Below are 11024 nucleotides of genomic sequence, written 5' to 3' on the forward strand. Positions count from 1 at the left end.
TGAGCAGCTGAACCTGTGTTCTGCCAACTGAAGACCCACTGCAGACAGGGCAGGGGGCTTTGTGTGTGCCTTTGGATACAATCTCTCTTTGCCTGACCTCACCTGTTATCATTTTCCTGGGAGTATTTCTCACCTATCATGTGCCTCTGTACTTCTGACTGGCAACAGGAGTAATTGCAGCTTCTGAGAAACCACTGGGGCACCTTTTATGACTGCTGTCAGGCCTTGTGCCCTCTCTGCTTTGCCCACATTTCTCTGCCCTGTGTAACTCCTGTCCTTGCAAGGAGTGAGTTGTTCTCCCATGACAGGCTTCATGGCAGCGGAGGGTGTTTGTGTTTGAGTGAAGTGGGTTCCTGACCTCTGCAGAGACACTCTCTTCCCAGTGGAGGCTGAACATCTCAAAGTTTTTGTGCTCTGTCCAAAAGGATTTTACACCTATCAGACTACTGCTGAGAACGTGTATTTGCTGACTATGATATGGAAGATTGACTTCAAAAGAATTTTAGAAGGTTTTGTAACTAATTGCAAAAAAACTGGCTGAGACTTCCTAGATTTCATCTGCTACCCCACAAATACAGAAGCAGAAGGGTGAGCATATATCCAAGACAGCCCAACTGTTTGCAGAGCTGTGTTGGGACCTGGCTTGAAAGAGATAAGCTTGGGACCTCCACAGGACACCCCTCCACCCAATGCACGCAAAAGTCTCAACATCAATACAAGCATCAGGGCACAAACAGCTCCAAGAGGGCAGAAACACAAGAGTCCAGCACTGCTGACAGGGAAAAAGGCTATGCAGCCACAGCCACAAACACCTCAGCTGGATTGATCTACAGGCTGAACTGGAAAGACCGAATGGGAAAAGGTTGTGCAGGAACAGCAAGCAATGAGATGTCCCACCCCAACCCTCCTATGAGCATTTGTTTCAAAGAACAGCTGTTTTCTATAAAGCTGACTTGAAAATTGGTATCTTCCTACTTTTGAGAGAATTCATTCACTTTATCTTTTTACTGGCAAAACTACTGTTGTTTCTTTACATTCTTCCCAGCCCTGCAGAGCCACCTCAGCACTCAGGAGGTGAACCAGAGTCTATTTTGGCATAAAGCAGAAACGACACAGCGTGATCTCAGATCCCAGGGTGGATTTTTCAGTGCTGGCAGTCAAGAAAGTCAAGGTTTTATTTGTAAATTAAAAGAGGGGTCAACAGGAAAGTCATTGGAGAAAAAAAAAAAGAAAAACCGATATGAAACCCTACCATGCCATTTATAGTCTCTTTATAGATGAGAACATAGTTTGTGGAATGTAATTTGAGTTATAAATAATATTATTGTTTGTTTCAGCCAAAAAGCTGTAGGTTGTTCAATTAAGAGAATGGATGTGTTTGTGTTGTGTTACTCATTTCTTCATTGTAAAATATATCTGTAATGATAATCTATGGAAATTTTCCTGCAGTGACAAGGAAAAGGATAGTAAAAGAACTTACACAGACTTCTTCCAGTAAGAAAAATACCTGAGGATTATTTGATCTCTTTGTTCCCTTAAATCAAATAGCTGCAAACAAACAAACAAGAAGCCAACCCTATAGCCAAAAAAAAGCCAAAAAACCCAAACCTGAAAAAATAAACAAAACAAAACAACAAAAGCCAAGCAAATTTTAAAGAAACATAAATAAGGGAAGAAATGTGAATTGGTAAATTTGATTATGGAGTTCAGTGTTAAAAAGGGACCATTTGTACAAATCTGGGAAAGAAGTTTAGTTATTTTTAGTTGTTTTCTAAATCTGTTCATCTCTCAGGGTATCCCATTCCCTTGGGTGGTGTGAGGAGCAGCAGTGAGCCACATATTATATCAATCCTTAATGCTCGCTTGTTTCAAGCACCATGGATGAGGAATTACTGTATGATGTCAAACAGAAATGTTCACTGCAAAAGAGAAAGAAACATTCTTTTTGAAATATTTCAGTTGAAAACACTATGCAAAAACACAGTTACAGCAAGTAATAAGTCATGCTGTCCAGAAATCTGAGATGGAAATAGCAATAGCAAAAGATTTATGGTACTTCTCTGAGCCATGTAATGCTGACTTTTCATTTTTACAAAGCTGATGATTTTTCTTCCCATTAAAAAGATTAAGAAATTCAGTTTTAAGAAAAATTAAACATGAAGCACTATAAAACAATAGTTTTAACACCAGGTTGTAATATGTGGAATAGATTACTTCCATCAGGAATGAGGCAGGTGGGAGAAAAGTCAAGATGAAATGCATTTTTGTGAGGGAAGGATAATGAGGGAAGGGGATGTGATTTTACTTTTAATGAATGAGTTCACCCAGTGAATATCTACAGGAAGTCATGAACCATTTCCACAGCTCCATAAGTGGCTGTTGTTTTGTACAGGGTAAAGGTAGAGTGTGGGAGACAGACAGGGCTCTCCCTAGTGGATCCAGAGACCAAAGACCAAGCTCTGGTTTGTCCTGGTGCCAAAGGCCATTTTCAATAAATAGGAATAGTTATAAATAGAAACTCTGTTGAATGCAGGGTCTCAAAGACAGCTGAATGTGATGCTGGCCACATCACATGGGTGACTGTCACTAGTTTCAGAAAATGGTACACATTGGTCATGTTGGTTTGGAGAGCCATGTAGGCAGACATTTCTCATTTTGATGCAGTTTGTGAGGGGTTTTAGTGATCTGGATTTACAATAGCAAGTGCAAGTGTGGTTATATCCTTGTGATAGTTAATCACAAGGGTCTCAATCTAATATTAGAAACTCAATGCCATGGTCACTAGGTTTTTCCATCAGTTAAACTGAAGTAAGAGTGTAAACCTGGATCATGAGAAGTAATCTAGAATGTGATTGTTTCATAATAAATATGTTTTGGCTGCATTATTATTAGCATTTCAGTCATCTGAGGACCACAACCAGCAACTCCCCATTTCAGGAGCTCATAAACTTGTGGTGGTGTATCTTGAATCAATCAGCCAGGCAAAAAAACAAACAAAAATCCAACCGCAAACAAGCCAAAAAACCTAGGAGGACTACAGACATAAAGAAGCCAAGGAAGAGCACAAATACCCTGTGGCAATCTCTGCCAGCACAGAGTCACAATTAACATTATCCCTAAGGTGAGCAAAGGGACAGTCAAAACTAAGCACAGTGATCAGCTTAAAGGGAGTTTTGAATGATAGCAAAGGTGGAAATTGTCAGGCAGCTTCTCAGGCAGGCATTTTGTGTCACCCATGCTGGCTGAACCACCCCTTCTCACCTCAGCAGCTGCACGTTTTGCACCACTAGGTAGCCATGGCGAGGGAATAAAAACCAGAGATTAAATACAACTCCTTGCACAGCTGGGAGGAGGCCAGCAGTCCTGGTGAGTGTATAAGCCAAACAGTTCTCCCAGGCTCTGGGGCAGTCAGCCTCAGCTCCCACCAAAATCAAGGCACCATCCCAGGAAACACAGCCAGGGCAGGAGCTCCACCAAGAAAGACTTGGAACCCAACTCATGGGAAAGGTGAACCCTTGAACCCCATCATAACCAGGGTTACCTGGGACCAGAGCATGTCCCCAGTGCACAGAAACACCAGGGACCAGCCATTCAGTCACTGTACATCAACCCTTACCCCAAGTATAAATAACCCTCTGAAAAAATACAGCAAACCAATGGAGAAGTGGTGTTGTAGTGAAAATAAGTTGCATGTAACGGGATGTGTTTTATCAGTAGATTTCTTAAACAGATTTTTTAACATCTTCAATGAACAAACTTGTTGGCTTGAAAGAATAAAAAACCTTTTCTTTCTGATAAAATGTAGATATGCAGATTGGCAATGAGGTTTTTGGGCCTAAAAAAACCTTTGAGGTTTTAATTAAACCTCTGCTACCAAAAATATTCAAAATTTATTTAGGGTTCCTGCATTTCTGTACCACAGAGACAAAACCTTGAACACTGATGAAAGAAAGTATGGAGACAACTACATGTGTCAGTCCAGAATACTTGCTGTCTTCTTCATCGGTCATCTCAGGCAGTGTGAGAAAATGGGTGCTCCTCCTCTACAAGTGAAATCTGGGAAGAGACAATAGGGTTGCTTAATATCAAGCAAAAATCCAAAGCAATATGATCACTTAGTTCTCCTTGCAGGAGTAAATTCTGCCATGATTTGTGAGGTAAAGTATAATAAAGATACAGGAGGTATAGCAACCCACTGGATATCATCAAGTTCTCACCTTAGGCATGGCCTAAGTGGTTTGAAGGTGAAAGTGAAAACACTTAAGGGAAAAAAAAAACCCAAAAAACAACAAGCAGTAAGTTTGTAAAATACAATGACAGATTTTTTTATGCAAAACAAGAAAAGCCAACCTGAATAAAGATAAATTGAAGGGACATACATTCACTGATAAAATTCAAGATGCAGAGGGATAATGAAGAGGAAACAACAAAGTGTCTAAAAGTGGGAAAAAATACTGTTTAGAAGAAAACCCACTTTCAACTTTAACTATATTCACAAAATTCTGCTGAATACCTTACGGTGAACATTAGTATTATTGCAAGATCTCAGAACATCAGCAGGAGGTGACTTGAATCAGACAGGTGAGTTTCCTGGATTCCTAAGGAGTGTAAGGATTCACAGCAATATTTACAAGGAGCTCAATAGTGTGTTTGTCACTATTTTTGCTATAGTGAATTGGGGAGTTATCTATATTCTGAGCCAAAAGTTGTAACACAATGAAAATACCATCCAGTAATACATTAACTTAGAGAGCATCAAGTTGTGCTGTTTTTTGTTATACTGTATAGCAAAGTGTTTTTGAAACACAATTTGGAATTGATAGATGTTTACCTCATATTCATGTGTATTTCTTCAGATACATTTGCCGTATCTTAGAAGCAGCATATCTGCAATGTGATGCAGGGGTTGCTATGGTGAGTTCACATCTCTTATTTAATCCTGTACCTGAGTAAATACACATTGTAACAACCTCTGTTAAAGGTGCTATTAGTAAAGTTATGTCAGCATTTCCACGAAAAATACTTGTTTTCCTGTTATGACTTGGCCAAAAAACAAAGAAGCTATTCCTAAATGAAATCACAGAAGCCCTTTGTACTCTTCCAGTGTATTTTTAGCACAGCATCAATACCTTTCTGAAGTCTTCAGTCATAAAAATCAAATATAAAAAATCAATGCAATTTTTCTATTCTTTAGTAGTTAGCAATTTTGATAACAGTTATGGGATTTCTCATTTAGAAAAATCTTTAGGAAAATTTGTGAGTTAGTTTCATTTCACTGTTCCAGTCAGTACCAGTGATCATTCAGTCAGGCATTAATTGCAGCGCTTGTTTTACAGCCCATCGGTACTGCCAGAGTCACATAAAGACACTTCTGTACAAAGGAGAACCAGGTCCTTACTTCTTGTATTTAATTATTCAATTTAACTAATCTGTAGACTCCAGTGCATTATTTTTGAGCCATTATTTGAGTGACTTTCCAGCCTAACACTTAAGAAATTACTGCTTAGTTGGAAGTAATTGAATACTTTTATTTTTGGCACTTATTTACTGTCCTAATCATTTGCTTTGAAAAAGAGTAAGTTTCTTAGACTATTTCTCTCCATGAGCTACCCTGTGTATGACAGGAGAATTCTTGTATACATTTTTAGGTTTACCTGATTAAATGTTTTCCTTTAGTGGGCATGTCTAACAAACTTTTACGGGTAATATCTATATTTTGAAAAAATCTCTTACAACAGATAATAGTATTTTTGAAGCAAAATTGTTTCAAAAATATTTCTAAATACATATGTGTTTAAGCTATCAAGCTTAGTTTATCAAGCTATAGGTCTTAAGGACCTGGGTGGAAAAGTCAAAATTTACCATAAAAAAGCAAATAAGTTTATCCAAATTGTCCATAAGGTCTGATTATTATCCTGGGACTTACATGTGTGTTTTCATGTTGACCTTGTAAAAGCTGTACTTTTAAATGAAATACCTTCTTCTGTGCTTCATGTCAGGCAGTAAGAGTGGATGGTCATTTCTGAAGTGGATAAACAGTGTGGCTGAACAGACACATCTTCCTCAAAAGTCAGGAAGAGCATGGTTGGATGGAGAAACTCAGATCATAAATGTGAATCATTAGCTGGTAATGAGAAGGGAAGGTTATTTTCTGAGAATTTAGTCCAACAGTCAGAAAGAGAGATGTGTGATAGATTTAAGATATTGCCCTGGCATAAACCATAGAAGCTGGGTCTTTTGCACAGCTTAAATTAGGGCCCTTCATCTTAAATGAAGTCATAGATATCATTGAAATAATGTTGATGGTGTTTTGGGGAGTGTCTCCAAGTTTTAAATGTTACGGTATTTGGATGTTACTGCCCAACTTGTTGCTCAGTTCCTGCATAGGATAGACCTCAAGCTCTATAAAAATCAAGTATTACAACACTAGAAGATGAGAAATGTCCTTTCAATCTTCTGCTGTAAGGCCTTCATTCCAAAGACAGGCCTATATCTGACACTGCAGTATTTGGATCAAAAGCAGCAACACCAAAAATTTTAGAAAATACTCTCCAATAACATAAACAAAGGAATAGTAGAACATAGTGAATTTTACTTTTCTTGTGGTATGTGCCTATGAGTTGAACAAAGGTACTAGCCTACCCACATTTCAAAATAATTATTACTAAGAAGACTAGTAATTAAGCTTTTTTTCTTTTATTGGGATGCTTTATTCATATTTTCCATACCATTTATCTCCATTTGTATTAATTAATGTACAAAGAAATCCTTCTAAGACAATAAGTCAGTGTTGTTTCTTTCTATTTCTCTTTCCTTCACTTGTGCATAAAAGAATTGTGGCAAAGGAGGACTGGAATGAATGAAATAAGTTCTACATTTAAGGATCTTCATCGGAAAATTTTCACACCCCAAAGAGTGAATACTCATGTAATAGCAAAGTCTGGTAGCTCTGTCCATCTCATGTATGATAAGACAAAAATGAGTTTTTCAAATAAATAGATCCCAGAAAACAGCATCTGAGCTCTCTGGAGAAAAGCAAGAGAAAACAACATGTTTCACCAGAGCCACCTCCCACCATCCCTCAGGTCATCAGCATGTGTACATGTTGAAAGAGTTGACACCTCTGGCTTCCTGATGTCCATTACCTTTAGAATACATTCAAGAATACATGGAAGAGATTAAAAAAAAATCTTGGTCCATGGTTAAAAATTTTTACCATCATGATAGCATTTGTTGTACGTATCACTTTGCTGAGTCACAATAAATTGTTTTGAAGTTATCAATACATATTCATTGCTTTTGCTTAGTGGTAAGTCCAGAACTTCTTTGTGGCAGCCATTGGTGGCTAAAATTTCTGGATGCTACCTTCTTTATTCTTATGACAGAAAATTTCAAGTATCCAATTAAAAGGTTCATGTTCATGCAGCATATTAGCTAATAAAAAAATTCTACAAACAGTAACTGATTTTCATAAAATCATTGTGAAAAGGAGAAAAAATTATTGTCACACTTTCCTTCTCATCAGAACTGAAAATTACATCTTAAAACATCTCTCACATCACTACAACTGATTGGTCTTATAAATAGTAGTAGTAATAGTCAAGATTACCATCTGGTCTTGATGATTCAATTTAGATTTCATAACCACCATGGACAGCTTCTCTATGCACTATCCACACTAAACTATCATTTCTCTTCAAGACGAAGTTTTCTTCAAAGTAAATAGAAAATTTAAAAACATTGCAACAACAGGTATAACACCTTGCTTCCTAGAAATCTAAAAATCATGTTCATTTACAAAGTACCTGTGATTCCTAATACGGATAATTTTCTGTTTTTTAATTTATACAGAAATTGGATCTGAAAATTTAAAAGCAATTTTTCAGGAATTCCTGTTAAAGTCATTGCAGGGGATGAGAAAAGATGGGGTAAGTTAGCCAGAACCAGAAAACTCCACCATGAAACCAAAGATTGACATCTAAGGAGTAAACCTGTGTTCCTCAAGCTCACCACAAGTCCTGTTAGAAAGCATGGTTTTACCCTTCTTCTTTCAAAGCAGATTAGCGGGTGATGTTCTGATTATTGAAACTGAGAGAAGCAAAATTGCTGGATGCTGCAGGAATATGATTTTTTAGTATATTTCTTTTTTATTTAATTTTTTTACAGTGAAAAAATTAGGGGATGACAAAGCTACTCAGACAGACCTTTGCCAGTAACAAGACTTCAGTCTGAATAGATATCTCAGGATTCAGCCCATGTTTCTACTTTATGATTTATTGCCTACAAACTCCAAAGCAAGTGAAACACAGAGCAAACAAAAAAGTGGCTGATAGACATTTTTGGTTCTGTTTGAAACAGGTGTCACAGGACTTCACACACCTTAAAAGCACAACTCATCTTGTACCTTTTCGTTTCTATTTTACTATGGAAAATATCATTCCTACTCTGAGAAAGTTTATTTTTGTATCACTTAGTGTACCCTCAGATCAGATCTTTCTCCATGCAAGAATGAAGTTTGTCACATGCATAAGTGCTGCCCACAGGAGTAGAAAGGATATTGAGTCAAGTCCTTTCCGATAATTTACATCATTGTCCAGTGGTGGAGGAGAAGATGAGTGACACCACCTCAGCTATGGTCATTCCCAATTCCTTTGGCTTTGGAGGTAGAATGATTGCAGAAACAGTTCTAAGAGAGAAGGAGCACTTTAGAAATTTCTTCTGCCAATTAAAGTTGTTCACTGGGTGAAGGGAATCCCATCCAGAAAATGACAGAGGAAAGGCGAAAACAGAGTCCAGAAAGAAAGTGTAAAATATAACTGGTTCAGGAGGCACAAATTTTCCCCTCTAGGTGAAAGCATCAAACTTAGCACAGAACTGGGGCATTTGAAAAATCTCTGTTATCACTCTTCCTATTCAGGATGCTGCATGAAACTTCAGTGATAACTAGTCCAGCTGCACACATCATAAAACCCATATTATAAATCTCAATTGTTTACAGCTTAACATAAATCAGAACCAGACTGAAACACATTGTATAGCTTGGAATTACAGTCTCGACACAAGGAATACTTGTTTCCTCTTGCCAGAGTGGTGAAGCTAGAGTAGCAGATCTTTAACATCAAGCCAAATATGGACAAGAAGAAGCTCTATATACAAACCCTTCTAGAAATAGAAGTATATTCATTTTCAAATAGAAATATCACTGAGCAGTACTCACAGACATTGCATCTGTACAGGAAATGGACATTTCCCACCCTCATAATTACATAGGACTATAGAAAGTAAATTTCTCACTTACCACATAGCACTACTTGCAATAGCAAAACAAATTTTATCTTCTGAGTCTCCTTATTTTACTGGAATGGAGGTGGGGGAAAATCCAGCTCAGTTCATCAGCATGTTTAAATAGTGTCTTTGAGAAAGGATTCAGAAGCAAATATGTACCGTTGCACTGGGCAGCTGCTCTTGTGGATTTCCAGTTAAACAAACATCTATTGCAAGGTATGTCTCGTAAAGAGGTTGTTTTCTCTAGGCTTTTTCTAGGGTCATGGTCATCACCTGGGAATTGTGGTTTTCAGATTTATGAAATTACTAGTCGATATTTGTGCACATTTGCCAAATAGTATAATGAACAATAGAGGTGTATGAGTATGCAGCACCTATAAGCAGAACATTAATTTCCTGTGAGAATTGTTGTTTTCCAGATTTTACTTCAAACCCTACTTAAGAGAGTCAAGCAGAGTAAGCAACAAAACTTCTACCATGTTAAACAAATTTTAACATTTGATGGGAAAAATCTAAATGGAAACTAATGGTGACAAAATAAATACATAATGCATCTCTGTTTTATCAATACCAGTATATTTAATTTCTGATTATTTTCAACAGACAAGAGCAGAGTAAAGAATGATGAGTCTTTGCAGGAATGGTGCCTGCTCATTACACTGGGCTCACAATCTTCCCTGCCATGTTCATTTAATCTGTTGAGCCAGGAAAAATTCTACTTACTAATAGAATTTGATTTTAAAAAATATTAATTCTGTACTGGAAGTCAAGAGCCACCTTTAGTACTTTGGGGATTTTCATTTTTTTAAAAAAAAAGCTAATATATGAAGAGATTTTTCTCATTAAGTACCATTTTGACCAGCAAGGTAAATACATTTGTTTTCAACTTCAGAAGGACAAAACTCTCCAATTTAGAGATTTTTTTTTTTTTAGTTCTTCTACAACTGTTCAGAAATACAAGGTCTCAGCTACTGCCAAGCCTCTGTACTCACTTCTGAGTGAGTGCTCAAAGTGGAGTGAAGTGTCTGGCTTCTTATCTCTGATTTTCAGCAGCTGTGTTTGAATTGCAAGTTTGATTGACAATTATCTCACTTTGACAGAAGCTTGATTACTTGGGCTATGAAAAGATTCTTTATGCTGTTTTGTAATAAACAGTTATTTTTTTTTATCACAGGTTTTTAGCATTAACTCTTACTTGCTCTTGAACAGCCACAACTAGTATTTTTTTAATTAAACCAAAAACATTAGGGAGCCTGTGCCTTAGTGTCTAGTTACTACTTGTTTTTTCCTTATTTTGATGAAGTTTTAGCACAGGTAAAATACAAAATCAAATATTCTCCAAGAGTTCTAGTGAGCAAGGACTTTGATAAACTCTGCTAATTTAGGATTAAAGAGAACTAAAAGCCTGAAGTTAAGGCCCTTTGATAGCAGTGGGGGATGAGTAATGGAAAATATCTTGCTGTGGACTAATCAGAGTGTAATTGCTAAAGGAACCAATCTTTCATTAATTGCAAAGGCAGTAAACTCAATCAGTCATAGTGTCAAAATATTGCAATTCAGTTGAAGAATTTTATTGAACAAATTGATTTAATTGTTTTAAGTAATGCCATTATAAGTGTCATTATTAAGAAACATTATTCTCAATATAATTTTCTGAAACATAAAAACTTTTTATGAGGCAACTGATTTTCATTTTAAAAAAAAAGATGAGGCAATGGTTTTGATTTAAAAGAGCATCT

The 11024-nt window shown here is 36.9% G+C and overlaps 1 long non-coding RNA gene across 3 annotated transcripts; it reads right to left on the bottom strand.

Moving 5' to 3' along the window:
- Positions 1-575: 575 nt before the first annotated feature.
- On the bottom strand, positions 576-9551 carry LOC131593005 (uncharacterized). Of its 3 annotated transcripts, XR_009280745.1 has the most exons (6): positions 9299-9551; positions 8586-8686; positions 5978-6124; positions 4832-4945; positions 3969-4056; positions 576-1919 (listed from the first exon to the last, which is right to left on the bottom strand). It is a non-coding gene; the product is annotated as an uncharacterized LOC131593005 (long non-coding RNA). The 3 variants fall into 3 exon arrangements; XR_009280743.1 differs by having other exon boundaries at positions 576-4056; XR_009280744.1 differs by having other exon boundaries at positions 576-4056; positions 5927-6124.
- Between the last annotated feature and the right edge of the window lie 1473 nt (positions 9552-11024).

Source organism: Poecile atricapillus, chromosome Z (genome assembly GCF_030490865.1).
Source record: "Poecile atricapillus isolate bPoeAtr1 chromosome Z, bPoeAtr1.hap1, whole genome shotgun sequence".
In the NCBI taxonomy this organism is placed as follows: domain Eukaryota; kingdom Metazoa; phylum Chordata; class Aves; order Passeriformes; family Paridae; genus Poecile; species Poecile atricapillus.